At 36.9% G+C, this 16,120-nt stretch overlaps 1 protein-coding gene and 1 non-coding gene across 3 annotated transcripts in view; both read left to right on the top strand.

Moving 5' to 3' along the window:
* OPCML (opioid binding protein/cell adhesion molecule like) overlaps positions 1-16,120 on the top strand; it is a 1,153,658-nt gene that overhangs the window by 86,100 nt on the left and 1,051,438 nt on the right. The window lies entirely within an intron of this gene.
* LOC120364845 (small nucleolar RNA U13) lies at positions 8,899-9,002 on the top strand. The gene has a single exon (XR_005579981.1). It is a non-coding gene; the product is annotated as a small nucleolar RNA U13 (small nucleolar RNA).

Raw genomic sequence — 16,120 nt, 5'->3', positions numbered from 1 at the left:
TTGCCCAGATTGGTCTTGAACTCTTGGACTCAAGTGATTCTCCACCCTTTACCTCCCAAAGTGCTGGGATAGCAGGTGTATGCCAGTCCCCAGTCCCCAAAGCCCTGTTTCTAAACACAGGGTGTGTGCTGTGGATGTTAACACTGATTTAGTTACAGGCAGCTCAATAGCTAGGACAAAGGCTCAGCCACCTCGAATTCCTCCTTCTGACAAAAGAAGTGCTGCACACAGAAACGTTTAACATACTTCAGAGCTAAATGTCCCCATTTCAAAGTATTGGTGCCTGGAGGAAATAATGGGTGTTAACTGCAGCAACGAAGGGGTGAAGTAACCTGGTTACTAATATACAATGGGGCCTATTATTTTCAGCCAGGATGAAGTGTTGTGAGTCTGATTAACTGTAATGAGCAATGCTGTGCATGTTTCAACAAGGGAAGGAGAATAGGAGCCTAAAGTTATTTCTGCCAAAGCTGTCTCTGCATCTGTCGGTGGAATCACTTCGGGAGCAGCCTTGTGTTAAGGATGCAGCTTCATGTTGGTAAAATGAGAAGGAATCTGAAAGCTCCAGGCTGAATCGCCAGCAGATCTCAATGAAATGACTTGGCATGATATATAAAAGCACCCAGTGTGGAACCTAGCACTTTCCTAAAACAGAAAGGTGCTGTGAAGCTTTTGTATCAAAGATTGGTTGGGGCTCTTTTAAGCACCCTAAATCTGTAGAGTGGTTGATGATGTTTATCTCCCAGATGGGCGCCCCTGCCGCGACTGTGAATTGGTGTGATGGTATGCAACTACAGCAATAACGTGCTGTCTAACATTCCTGTTTTAAATTGTCTGTGTTTTCTGAAGTTCAGTTTTAATTCATCACTTTTACTTTTTATCTTTCTTTTATTATTATTGTCGTCATTTCACAAATATGACATGAATATCTTCTCCTCGTAAAAGATCCAAAGAATAGCTATTGATATCAAATATCATGTTTAAGTCCATATTTTTTCATTCCCTGCTTTCCGGTCAAAACACACTTCTATTCCTCTGTCCAGCAGGAACCATTGGTAATAGTGAAAACAGCTTGCTGCGTGTCTGCCTAGTGTCTTTTAAGTGATTACATTCAAACTCATACACTTTTTTCTTCTTTTCTTCCTACCTTCTTCCCTAAGAAAAAAAAAAAAAGATGCCTGCGCGCGCGCGCACACACACACACACACACACACACACACACGCACACACACATACACAAGTTTAAATATGTTTGCTTTTGCAATATTTTTTCAGCAACAGTAGGTCACTATGTTTTGCAACTGTCCCATATCAATTTATATTAGTTTAGTAAGAATGAACCTACTTCATTTTTATTAAAGATTGAATGCTCTTTTATTGCATGGATTTTCCCCAAACTGTTTCACTAGAAGCCTATTTACTGACATGTATGTTGATTCTGAGTTTCCACTCTTGCAAATAATGGTGCCATAAACACTTTTTGTAAACATCTTTTGCACATATTAACTATTTCTTAATGGTTATTTTCATGGAAGTGGAATTCTTGGGTCAAGTAGTATGCTTTAAAATGTTTTTAAAGAGTCTGTCATACAGCATTAAAAAGACTATCAATTTATAATGCCACCAAGAATATTTGAGAATAAAAATTTTTCCCACTCTTACAAACACTGAATATTATCGACCCTTTATAAAGAGTTGTGCCAATTTGATGACTGGCAAAACAAAAACCATCAAACCACGGCAGGGGAGTGAACTGGTTTAAGATCTAGTCAAATTCATTTTAAACCCAAGCTCCACTACAACTAGCTGAGATCTATGGGCAAGTTATTTTGGTTCTCCAGGCAGCATGCCCTTTCTTTGCAGTGGAAAAAATACTATAAAGCTTGGTTGTAAGGCTTCAAAATTAGCACAGGTAAACTCCGAAACAGTGGCTGGCCAGTAGCAAGCACTCAATAAATGTTAGGCATTATTATTAGTATTTTATTGACTTTAGTAGAGCTACAAATATTTTAATATATTTATTGGCCACTTGAAGTTTGTATTTTAATTATGTTTTAACATAATTTGTGTTATGTTGAGTTCTTTAACTATTAAAAAATAATTTGGAAGTATTTTACACACACATATATGATATAGGACTTTTGTCTTATTTGCCTGTTGAAAATATTTTTCAGAGTTATTCTTGTGTTCTTCAATGTTGGATGTGCTGTTTTTTTTGTTTTCAATTTACAGAAGTTTAAAATTACTCTTTGATGAAATCCGTTCACCTTTTTCCACTATGACTTATCCTTTCAAAGTCTACTTAGGAAAACTTCCCCAAACAAGATTTTTAAAACAAGCAAACAAAAACACAACAATAATCATAAAGGTTTATTTATTTATTATTAAATATTTAGCTCTCTAATCTTTTTGAAATTGTAAAATGTATGGTTTGCCTATGGTATGAGATGGAAGATTTATGTAGTTTCGTTTTCTATGAAACCATCATATAAACAGTATAACCTGTCTATATTTACTTGAAATTCCATCCTATATCTTAACAGAAAATAAACACCCACGAATTCATGGATCTGCTTCTTAATTCTCAAATTCTGTCCCATTTATTTCCTTTTTGTATCAATAGTCCAATTGTTTTTATTACAATAGTTTTTCTTTCATGTGGTAGTAAACTGATAAAGCCATTACCTACCATTTTTTTTTCTTTTTCAAAATTTTCATGTTATCCTTGAGCTTTTTTTCCTTCTCCAAATGCACTTTACAATGTGTGTGTGTGTGTGTGTGTGTGTGTGTGTGTGTGTAACATAAAGAGAGAAATAGATCTGGATTTATTTTTAGTTATAAATTCTACTTTATAATATATGCTAACATATAAGATCATAATTAATTTTTATATGTGAGAATATGTCTGTCACCTTGCAGAACTTTTTTATTTGAATAGTTTTTATTCTAATAATTTATTTGTAGAATCCTAAAATCATCAACCTGGAAGCAAACTGAACCTCCATTTCTTCTTTGTAGTTTGGTTTTAGATGTAGGCAATCATACTGCAGAAAATTACTATAATTTTCTAAGTTTCTTTGTGATATTTATATTACTTACATATTTACTTTGACATTTTTATTGGCTAAGCCTGTAGTGTAATGCAGAAGGTGGTCTTTTTTTTTTTTTTTTTCTTGCTCCTAGCTCTAATAGAAATTTTATATATAATTGCTGTAGGTTTCTGCCTTTTTTTTTTTTTTGAGACAGAGTTTCATTCTTGTTTCCCAGGCTGTAATGCAATGGCATCAACTTGACTCACTGCAACCTCCATCTCCTGGGTTCAAGCAATTCTCCTGCCTCAGTCTTCTAAGTAGCTGGGATTACAGGTGCCCACCACCATGTCCAGCTTATTTTTGTATTTTTAGTAGAGACAGGGTTTCACCATGTTGGTCAGGCTGGTCTTGAACTCCTGACCTCAGGTGACCCACCTGCCTCAGCCTCACAAAGTGCTGAGATTATAGGCATGAGCCACCATACTTGGCCAAACATTGATAATAATCATTTCTTTCTCTTTTTAAAAAATTTTTTGGAGTTGGAGTTTTACTCTTGGCAATAGCCCAGGCTGGTGTGTAATGATGCAGTCTTGGCTCACTGCAACCTATGCCTCCTGGGTTCAAGTGATTCTCCTCCCCTCAGCTTCCCAGGTAGCTGGGATTACAGGCAGTTGCCACCATGCCTAGCTAATTTTTGTATTTTTAGTAGAGATGGGGTTTTGCCATATCAGTCGGGCTGGTCTCGAACTCCTGACCTCAGGTAATCCACCCGCCTTGGCCTCCCAAAGTGCTGGGATTATAGGCATGAGCCACTGCACCTAGCCTGGTTTCTATTTAAAGATTTTATAAGGTTAAAGACTTTCCATGTATTTCTAGCTGGCCAAAAAGTTTGTTTACTCAGGAATAGTCATTAAGTTTTATCAAATGCTTTTCAACTTTTATTAAGATGATTATGTTGGATTTCTCTTTTAATCTATTATCTTATCTAGTTACATTAATGGCTCTCCTGATGTTAAACCATTTTGATATTCCTGAATTAAATGTGCTTGTCATGATATAGTACTCTTTTAATTCATAGCTGAATTTGACTTGCTCATATTTTATTTAGGAATCTTAGAGAAATAAAAGTGCTCCTTTCATTTCTTCTTTGTAGTTTGGTTTTGGTATTAGAGTTAGGTTGGCCTCACAAACATTTCCTATTCCCTGAAACAGATGGGATTTTTCCTATAAACTCATCTAGGTGTGGTATGATGGAGTTTTATTTGTTTGTTTTGTTTTTATTTTTGTTTGTTTGAGGTTAGCTTTTATTTTTTTTAAACAATCTTTTACCCTCTGCAACAGGGAGCCCAATGCTTCAAGTCAACTCTGACACTACCTGGGGCTAGCATAGAACCTGCAGGTTAAGGATTCAGTCCTACAGGACTGCCCCACTTTAGGTGCCAATCGCAAGTCTCAGGCTTCTGCCATTCTTCTCACCAACCTGCCATAAATCAGACTCTTTTCTCAGGTTCCCTAATTTGTTAGAAAGGGCCACAGACCTCAGGAAATTTCTTTATTTATTATTACCAGCTGATTATACAGAATACAACTCAGGACCAGCTAAATGGAAAGGATTAATAGGGCAAGGCATGGGGTATGGTTATATGGGGGCATGGAGATTTCATGCCCTCTCCGGGTGCATGTCCCTCCAAGCCCCTTGATGTGTTCATCAACCTGGAAGCACTCTGAACCTATTAGTTTTTAGGGGCCTTCATGAAGGTTTCATTACATAGGCATTACTTATTAAATTGTTGACCGTTGGGGATCAACTTCATCTCTAGCTCTATTCCCCTCTCCAGAGGGCATGGATGAGGCTTAAAGTTGAAAGGGCTAATCATGCTTTGGTCTTCCTGGAAAACAGCCCTCCTCCCGAAGTGACCTCGGGCTCTCAAAGAGTCACCTCACTAGAAACAAAGACACACTCATCACTTCTATCAGAAATAAGAGGGATGAAGGCGCAAAGATCAAGGATCTATTTCTTATTTTGTCACATCTAGCATCCATTTTTCCATCCTTTGTCTGTTATTCTCTCTGTGTCTTTTAATTTCAGGGGCCCTCTTGTACTCCACAGGTCACCGCATTTTATTTTTCAGAGTTTAACATGAACTTTTATGTGTGATTGCTGATATACTTTAATTTTACTGTTTTTTGTTTGTTTGTTTTGATCTTGCCTGTGGCTGAGTTGATTTTATATTTTATTCCATTACATTCCCTCCCTTGTGATTTGAAATGTATATATCTATTTCTTTTCTTCTAGTGGTTACATTTATATTTTTAACAATTTTAACAATTCTGTGAACTGCTATAATATCTATATCTTCCTCTTACATAAGAATAAAAAATTTAGGATTCTTACACTTCTCACCACTCTCTCTGGCAGACTCCATGGTTGGAACATCTGGGATTTTAGTTCCAGATGGTTATTTTATACATTTTTAAAACATCAAGCATCAACAGTTATTTAAACTTGACTATAACTTTTAGTGTTTTATTTAATTACTACTCTTTCTAGTATATTTTTACTTGGTTTTGTTTTCTATTTTATGGGATTTTCCTTACATATTTTTTTTCCCTGAAGCATTCATGGATGGCAAAAATTTCCAAGACTCTGAAGTTTCAAAAATCTTCATTTTGTCCTCATACTTGAATTCAAGTTTGCCAAGGTGTGGAGTCTGGGTTTAAAATAACAATCTTGGTTCATTTTCTTGTAGCATTCAGTTTTGCTGTTAAATTTCATCGCTACATTATTGTAAGTAATCTGTTATTTTCTCTTTGGAAATTTTTAAAATGTTTATGTATGATGTTCTGATATTTTACCATAATGTTGAAAGTTGAGGACCTTTTAAAACTCATTTTGGCATGAAGTAGATCCTTTCAGTCTGAAGATCCATGTGTTTCTTCAGCTCTAAGTAAATTTATTTGAATATTTTTAAATTTTTTTCTGCTAATTTTCTTTTTTCAGAACTCCTCTGTATCTCTTAATATTCTGTTGCTATTTTCTAGTTTTTTCTTATTTATAATTTTTGTAGGAGAAACCCTTAGTTTGATCTTCTAGCTGTTACTCTTCATCTATACCCATGATGATATTGTTTTAGTATTTAGAACATTAACACTTATTATTACTTCACTTTGAAGATCATTCTTAATTTCAGGATCTAGCTGTTTCTGTTTAAAGATTTAGTATCTTCTAGAATTACTCTAAGGACATTAATATAGTTTAAGGTCTTCATCTATTCTTTGCTTTATTGAATGCTTTTTTTTTTTTTAAAGAGTGTTTTCCTTCAAACGGAGAATGAGATTTGATTTTCTGTTTCCCTTTGTTTTTTTCAAATCTTTCCTCTCCTCTTGGGCTGGGGCTGTTTACCTGCCTGTATTCTGGTTCGTGTGGCAATGGAAGGAGGCTCATATTGTGTTGCTGGGTCTATCTCCCACTGGTGGGGAACCCATAGTCACCATTTGTGGTGGCTCTTTGGCCCAGTGTCCACACATACTGCTTTTCAGTGCTGCAGATACCAAGGGCTTGGCTGGGTCAAGTGAAGGAGTTGGGTAGTGGTGGAGGAGCTACGTATTAGGGTTCTCCAGAGGGTCAGAATGAATAACATACAGGTACACATGAAAGGGAGTTTATTAGGGAGAATTGGCTCACATGATTTTACACAAGGAGGTCCCACCAAGACAGGCCATCTGCAAGCTGGGATAGAGAGAACTGATAGTGGCCCAGTCCAAGTCCAAAAGCCTTGAAACCAGGGAAGCCAGCAGTACAGCCCTCTCATTGGGGCCTACTGAGAGCCCCGGGGAGGTCACTGGTGCAAGTTGCAGAGTCCAAAGGCTGAAGAACTGGAGTCCAACACCCGAGGGCAGGAGGAGAGGAAGCAAGGGTCCCTGCCTGGGAAGAGAGCGAGGCAGAAGACGCAGCGAGTTCTCCTCCTGCCTTGTTCCAGCGGTGCTGGCAGCCTACTAGATGGTGCCCACCCACATTGAGGGGGGGTCTTTCTGTCCTAGTCCACTGACTCCAATGTCGGTCTCCCCAGTCAACACCCTCACGGACAGACCTGGAAACACTGCTTCACCAGCCATCTAGGCACCATCCCTCCAGTCAAGCTGCCACCGATCATCAACCGTAACAGACTAGCAGCCTCAGGGACGCCAGCACCGTCTCAGATTGCCCAGGCCGTGTTCCCTCCTAACCCATGCTCACACTCCTTGGCCTTCTTGTCCCTCAAGCCCTCTCTTGCATCCATTTTGGACTCTTGTTTTATCCGTTGTCCCTTTTTGTCCCCACGACTTTGGTACTGTTTGCTTTATATTGTTCAGACAATCATCAACATTTTTGGTCCACTGGCACAGCTCCTACTTCTACGTCAGTGCTCTTATGAGCTGTTACTCCCACCCCCAACGTGGCTTTCTTATAACTTCATGGGGTTTGAGATGGGCTAAAGGTAAATCCATGTGGCTCAGGCTGACTTTCTTAGTCAAGTCTTAGCGTCCTCTGTTTGAGATCTCCCTAATAAACTCCCTTTCATGTGTACCTGTATCTTATTCTGTCTCTCTGGAGAACCCTAATACGTAGCCCCTCCACCATTACCCGACTCTTTCACTTGACCCATCCAAGCCTTGGTATTCATAGCACTGAAAAGCAATTTGTGTGAACACTGGGCCAAAGAGGTGCCACAAATGGTGACCCTGGGTCCCCGCCATGGTGGGAGATAGACCCAGCAACACCATATGAGCCTCCTTCCACCGCCACAGGAACCAGAATATAGGCAGGTAAACAGCCCCAGCCCAAAAGGAGTTTTGGAAAAAAAAGGAAAACATAGAAAATCTTACCTTATTTTATCTTCATCTATTTATGATAGTCTTCATCTAAGGAGCAGGGGCTTAGATTTTCTAACTCTTTGTGGGTAGAGGGTCTTTCACGTATCTCCCATTGATACTCACTGAGAATGTCCTGGCTTGGTAGCAGTTTGGGATATGAGGCTGCATGCAATGTAGATCCTTCTCCTAGGCAAGTGGGTCCAGTGGTGTGCACTTTGAAAAATGCCTCATAATGTAAAAAGAGTCATGGGTAAAAAGGTGATAAAGTGACTGAATTTTCCATTAGGCAAAGTGTGGGGAGCTATTTCATAGATAAGGTGATTATTGAATAGTTTAATCAAGGATGACTCAAACTTTGCAGTCAGAGTTTGGGTGGATATCAGGAGTAATAAAACACTGCAGGGATCCCTGGCAAGAGGAGAGAGGCAGGCAGGGTGCAGAGGTTTTGAAGTGCATGACATACTTAACAAAAATTAAGTGATCCATTCTGGTTATCATGGATTTAAAGGGGAAGGGAGGAGTCATTTGGCTGAGGTGTGAGATGTTGCTGAAGGAAATGTGTACCAAGCCCTAATTGTCTTCTAGGGGATATCTCCATGAAAGGACCTGCAATTTCCCAAGTGCACATGATGCTGAAACATTTACACTATGGACCGCAACTTATCTTGACTTCTTAGGAAGAACCAAAAAGGGGATGCCCAGAGACAGGGTGGAGGAAATAGCTTCTGCTCACCATCTCATCTTAGTTCCTATTGATATTATTGGGTTATTGATAATGGTTTCTGTCCGTGACAGGCAGAACAAGCTCTACTCTTCCCTGTGTCTATCTAATGATAGCATTTGGCTTGTCTGATACATAACACACTACAGTCTGGGTCCTGATCATTAGACAACATCATCAGTTAATAATAAATGTTGATTTACTGTCAGAGAAATAAGATATCATATAAATTAGATAGGTGTGCTAAAAACTTAAACAATCATTAGGTTTAGATGAAAAGAAAGGAAGCAGGTGCTTCTGAGGTTCATAAGCATGATGGCTGGGTGTTAGTGTGCATGTGTGAGATGTGCTACCCTTGAACCTGGTTATGATATTGGCACATTACCTATCTGACATGAAAACAACAACAAGAACAACAAAAATGAGGCCATGAGTGTGTATAAATGAACCAAAATAGAAAAGCATTGCAACATACCTCTGAGTGCTAAGGACTGAGAGGTTTAAAACTATGCAGTCATGCAGGGATTTTCACATAAACTATTACCTTTGCTCCTCAGAAGAACCATGTGAGTTAGGTTCTATTATTTTCCTCACCTTACAGCTTGACGAAACTGGCAATTTTAGTAACTATTCAAGGTCACACAGCTAGTAAGCGGTGGAACTGGGCCATAAACCCGTATTTCCCCAATTGTATGCTCTTTCATTTTCACAAGTAGTCCTTGATACAGGACATATTATGTCCTGGCACTCACAAATGTGAATGTGGAAACTGGAATGTGGAATACTGGATTTTGAGATCACGTTTGTGAGATTGACAGCCCAGAACCTACAGATCCTGAGAAAATGTTAAGTGAAAGATGAGTGGAGTGAAACTGCTAACTCATGCAGTATGGGCATTTTGACTTTAATAGGGGAATTCTCTCAATGTAAAAGCCTTGGGCTGAGGAGATGGATCACAAAAGATGGCTGCACAGTTCCTTACCCATTGCCTCACTACGTTCCATTTTTTCATTTTGCCAAGTCACAAATACACCATGTGGAGGAACCAAAACTTAACAATCTTTTTGCATTCATTTATGTAATCATCAGCTCCTAGGTTTTTGTTAATTTATTTTCTTCTTTTTGTTTTTGAAAGTGACAATATAAGCAATGTATTTTGATGTTGTTCTTGTTGCAGTAGGTTTGTTAGTATTTCTTAAATTTGAGAATGAACAATTTATTCCCAGTTCTAAAACTCATCTACTATGCAATCCTTAATTGGGTATTTTGTGACTACACATTGTGTGTATGTTTATATGTGGCTGCATGTAAAGCATGTGTTTGAGAATGCACATGTGCATTTTGGAAATCATTATTTATAGCTCTTAATTAAAAAATTTTAAAGGAAGTATACAGGCTTAGTTCTTTGTTTTCGAATGTGAGCAGCTGAAATTAGATCCCTCATACACCTTGCCAGAGGAAAACTGTGCAATATGCGTAATGTGCTCTTGTCCCCTCTAGAGAGGTGGCGCTAGAGTGGAAATGGCTAATCCTCTTCACCGGGAATGAATTGGAAATTGAGTTTTGCAAACGAAGTCAGAGATAATTTCCCATCTTCATTATTTATGGAAATCAGTTACTGTATTTTAATTATCTACTACTTGCCTCGTCCACATAAAATGCCTTTCCTTTTATTTAAACTGCAAATAATTGCCAGTAGAATTATTCATTGGAAATTGGAATCCACTTTTTTGATCTCTAGAAAGCCTATTAATAATGAATGAGGATTTTATTTATTTGTTACAATTCCACAAATGGAAACTAAAGAAAGACTATATTCCTCACTTATCTCCTCTGACAATACCTAAGTAAACTCACCCCAGGAGAAATGCCAAAATGTGGAAAAACATAAAGATGAGAACAATATTCTTTTTTCCTTTTTTCAACAAATGAAATGCCTACTCATTTCAATAAATGTGTGCCTACTATGGGAAAAGCACTGTTAGGTGAAGTCAGGGAGAAAGTTAAGGGAGACTTGAATTTTGCCTCTCAGGACATAATAAACATTCATAAAATCCTTGACATTTGCAAACGATATACCCTGAGACCTTCATCAATCCCCTTATTCATGAATCTTACTATAGCATATAATTTGCTACATAAAATGCGATAAAATATAACTGAAAAATATAAGTGACCCATTTGGATCCTTAATGATTCTATAAATACAGAACTCAAGTAATTTATAAAGCTATTAAAACAAGTACTGCCATTAATATAAACTCTATACTAGGCTATCTCTCACTTGAACAATTTTTGCACTATCCAGAGAACTTGCTAAAATAGCTTCATGAATTGCTTTTTCCAGTTTTGGTACAGATTGTATGGTGGATCTTTCATGTCTGAACTACAGAAGAATCTGAATCTTTGCTTTTAAATATTATTTTTAAAAATATGTATTATATTAAATAATATAAACTATGTTAAATATATATGTTAAATATAAATATATATATATATTTTTTGGCCAAAGCCATCACTTGATTGGATATACTTATTTTTCTTTTCATTACCAGTGATAGAAGCCAATTTTCTTATTAGGAACTTTTTTTCCCCTCCCATTTGAAGAACCAAAGTGTGACCACCTTTTTAGCCTGTGTATGCCGCTAAGCAGATAAACTTGTTAATGGGTTTCCTGGGGCTTCCCAGCTGCTCCTACAAACTCTAGAAGTCACTTCTGAACTCCAGCCATAAAGTATTGAATTCAAATTTGGGCCTCACAAAAATTAAAATATAATATCCATGATGAAATTTGAAGCCTTTCTAAATAGTCAAAGTACTAACTTCTATAACCACAAATGAACAAGGTCTGATATACTTATATATTCAGTACTAGGGAGAAAGTGACAGATACTCAGGAAAGTCACAGGTAAACTTAATTTCAGAAGCTGCAGGGGAGTTTGAGGAAGACTACAGGGAGGAGGCAGCATTTTTTTTCCCATAGAATAACTTACCCACAGAATTCCTTAATCTCCTTGTAAGTTTAACTGTTAGTCTAAAGAGGGACAGCTCTTTAGAACCTAGGAAACAGCCTTCCTACAGAGAGTAAAAAATATTACCACCATAGTTTGCTCAAAAGCAGCCACCAATTAAGAAATACTTCAAGCTCAACATCTAACTGCCTTAAATTCTAATCACTCTTCTGAACTCCTAATATCACATTAGACTAATCTATTACTTAATAGAAGCAATAATGTTAATATAAGTAACAAGAAGATATTATCCATTGCATAAGCTTACATCAGACTGGACTAATCCACTGACAGTTAATAGCCTAATAGACTTTGAGGATAGGTAAGACTTAGAAATGTGTCACAGACATAGACATCATAGACATTTTGAGTAGAGGAAACAGAATGAGCAAAGATGTCAGTGAGAAGACAGGGAGCTTTCATGAGGAAAGTGAATAGTGTAATCTCACCTAACTATAAAGGTAATGTCTCATGTAAAAAATAAGAAAAGTGGTTTGCTCTTTTTGAAAATATGTTAAGATGAGATATACATGGAAATAATGGCAGTGTATTTAAAAATACTATGGAAAATATATTTAAAATATTTTTAAATGCATAATAATCTGGCAAGAAAGCAAGGGAAAGTTCCAGAAGCACAAAGCAACAAAACAATATCACTTCAGAAAGATAAGCTATGGTGAAGCCAGTTCTACCCTAGGACAGCTACTAATCCCTTATTCCCTAGAGTGCAAATTTGAGGGATTGTGTGTGGATATGAGATAAAGCCTGGGACCTGGCCAAATGGCCAGGAAGATGACAGAGTCCATCCTGCAGCCACAGACCCTAAAGGCGTGACCCTGAAAGAGGCCAAGGGGGCACATGTGCCTTGCAGAAGGAGAGAATGGGACTAGTTGCCTGGGTTGAAGGTGTCTCTGAATGGAAGGGCAAGAGAGGCTTCTTAGAAGCCCTAACTGGAAGACTGCTCTCCCACGAGTGTGAATTCACAGCTCCTATGTGGCTCCCATAAGTTGTAAGCTTGGACCTAGGTTGGTAAGACTCCAGATCCTTGGGAAAAGCAATGCAAATCCTCACTGAAGGAATGCACTTTAGATGCAGGCATTGCTAACATTTCCATGAATTTTTAAAACATGTAGCTCACTATGTACACGAGGAAACAGACCACCATGAACAAAAGTCAGTGCTCATCAGTCAGCGCTCAGTGTAGAAAAAGAACTTCGAAAACTACAGATGGGGCAATTCTTCAAAAGCAGATTATAAAATATGTATGTATAATTATGTGTGAAGAAGTAAAAATGGCTAGCATTATAATTTAGGAATAAGAGAACATTAAAATCCACCAGTAATATTTTTAAGTAACCAAATAAAACTTCTTAGAAATATGAAACATAATAATTGACAGTAAAATTTTGATAGATGGATACAAAACAGATTGGTTTCAGCTATGGAGAGAATTCATGACTGGAAGATAATCTCAACAAAATAAATATCAAAAATCTAGAATAGAGATTCACAAACTTCCTCAGTTCATGACACCGTTCATGTGGTAGTGCCTCAATAATGTTTTTATAGTCCCCTAGAGCAAAAGAAATACCCAATATTTCTTTTACTGAGTAGTTAGGTTCAAAGAACTTAAATTTTAGTATTTTGCATAGTATACAAAGAATAGCCAAATCTCTCTCAAAAATGAGGCATTCCCACAGTGTCCCTGTGAATTCACTCTGGTTTCCCAGTATTCGTTGACCTACAGTTTGAAAACCATGGATGTAAAGTAAATAAACAAAAAATGGAAAACGTCAAAGCCAACTTAAAGAGACTCCCATGTAGGTCTAACATACGTGTAATTGAAGTTCCAGAAGAAGAAAGGGAAAAGACATGGCAAGAGAATTTTCCAGAATTAAGACAAAATTTATGGATTCAGAAAGAACAGCAAATTAGAAGCAGAATAAATACAAAAACCTAGGCGTGGTGGCTCGTGCCTATAATCCCAGCTACTTAGGAGGCTACGGCAGGAGAATCACTTGAGCCCTGAAGCTTGAGGCTGCAGTGAGCTTTGATCACCCTACTGCACTCTGGCCTGGAGTAAGACCCCATCAACACATTAAGTCCCCATCACTAAAAATGCTTTTAAAAAAGAACAGGTACAATGAAATACGTATCTAGACATATTTTACCAAAACTATAGAATAGCAAAAACAGAATGACCTTAAAAGTAAAGACGAATAAATAATTCTTTTTTTTTTTTCCTTTCCAACTTTTATTTTAGGTTCAGAGTATATGTGCAGGTCTGTGACATGGGTAAATTTTGTGTTGTGGGGATTTGGTGTTCACATTATTTTGCATTCAGGTAATGAGTGTAGTACCCTACAGGTAGTTTGGCATTCCCCACCGTCCTCTCACAAACCATTGTCAAGTAGGCCCTGGTGTCTATTTTTCTCTTCTTTCTGTCCACGTGTACTCAGTATTTAGCTCCTACTTAGAAATGAGAACATGCGGTGTTTGGTTCTCTGAGAACTGATCTTCTAATAGTAATAATGATCTATCTTATCCAGAGAGAACCGTAAATATTTTGGTGTATTTTCTTCCAATTTTTTACCTGTATATATCCAATAAAATATATACTTTTGAAAAAAGTAAGATGCAAAACCATATGTATTGCATGAATCTCAATTTAAAATAAATAAATAAATACATACATATGTATATACAAATTGAGATTCATACAATACAAGGGTATTTGCTTTATTAAGTAGTTAGGCTCAAATGACTTAATAGTAATATTTTGTATAGTATACAACAAATAGCTGTGTCTCTCTCAAAAGACATGTAATTATATATGTAAATTGAGATTCATACAATACATATGGTTTTGCATAATTTTTCAATTAATGCAGTGTCTTTCATTTACCTATTCAACAAATGATCATCAAATGACATTTAGCTAGGATTTAGGGAATGATTGTAAATAAATAACATTTAATTATATGACAAGGTACTATACTAAATATTTTGTAAATATTCAGTTATTTCATGTTAAGAACAACTCCATGAGATAGTTATTATTCTTGTTTTGCAGTGAAGACACTTAGTTTTTGTTAATTTTAAGCATCAGATGTAGTACTTGAGAAATGTTCTTTTGTCTATATGTTTATATTGTATTCTTAATATAAATTTTTAGAAGTGAAACTAGTGTTCAAAACTCATGAACTTCCTAAAGTTCCTAATAAAGCCAATCTTCTTTCTGGTAAGATTTTAACTAATTAACACTGTGACCAAACCCTCAACAAAACTTTTCCAATATTGAGTATAAAAACTAATTTTAGAGGTTGACAACTTCTGATAATGTTTTAAGAAGGTTTAAAAGTCTATCTCATTTTATCATGATTGTATTATGATTTTACAATCACAATGTTAACAAATGTGTTTGAATGTTCTTTATTTACAAATGTGTTTGAATGTTTCTCACATTAGGCAGTGCTACCACTTCTTGTCTGTGATATTTGCTGAATTTTCTCTTGGTGTTTCAGCATTTTTCTCTAAATGCATTGCAGGTCTTCCTAATGTATATGAAGAACAGTAGTATTGTATAATATATTTGTGTCATGTATTCTTCAAATACGTATGACTTTTATTTTATGGTTTTCTGGCAATTTTTCAGTCAAATGAATTGTGCATGTATATCTTTTTCTTTTCTGTTGTGCTTAGATTATCCATTCCCATTCCAAGGTTAGAGAGTTATTCACCTATTTTGCTTCTAAGTGCGTTAATATTTTATTATTTTACATTTAACTCTTTAAGCCATCTGGAATATTCTTTGCTGTATGTACTAATGTGAAGATTTATTTTAGTTTTTGTTTTCCAAATGTTTAACCTTGCCTGTAGAGACAACTTCTTCCCTATGTCTTTAAAGCAATACTCTTAGTAGTCACAACTAACAGACTTCAATTTTCCTCCTATTTTTGTAAGACCCATTGCAGTTTTTAGATCTCACCTCTCTGCCAAAACATCTCTTGTCAAGTCACCAATGACCTCCCCATTGTTATTTCCATTGGCCAATTTTCAGTCTTGATGCGATTTGATCTGTCAGCAGTATTTGCACAACTAACCACTGTCTCTTCCTGCAACAGATTCATCACCACAACCTCCTACCTCAGCGGCAATTCTCTCCTCCCCTCTGTGCATTCCTGTCTCTTAGTGCTGACAGGCCCTAGGCCTCTGCCCATGGACTTTTCTTTCTATGCTCATTCCCACCCTGTTTTCATACAGACTCTCAGCTCCTCATAAAATTTGTATACTCTGACTCCAGGGTTTATGACTGTAGTCCGTGTCTCTCCTCTGAACTCTAGAGTGTATATTAATACAAAAGCCTTCTCAATATTTCCACCGGTATGTCTTAACAGGCATGCTAGATATCTCGTAGCCCAAATTAAATTCCTGATCTTTCCAAGGCCGTTTTTCATGAGGTCATCTCAACTCAGCTAATAGAAACTACAGCCTTCAGGTGT

This window comes from Saimiri boliviensis, chromosome 6, assembly GCF_048565385.1.
Source record: "Saimiri boliviensis isolate mSaiBol1 chromosome 6, mSaiBol1.pri, whole genome shotgun sequence".
Lineage (NCBI taxonomy): Eukaryota > Metazoa > Chordata > Mammalia > Primates > Cebidae > Saimiri > Saimiri boliviensis.
The sequence above is the reverse complement of the archived record's forward strand: the minus strand, read 5'-3'. Positions and strand labels throughout refer to the sequence as shown.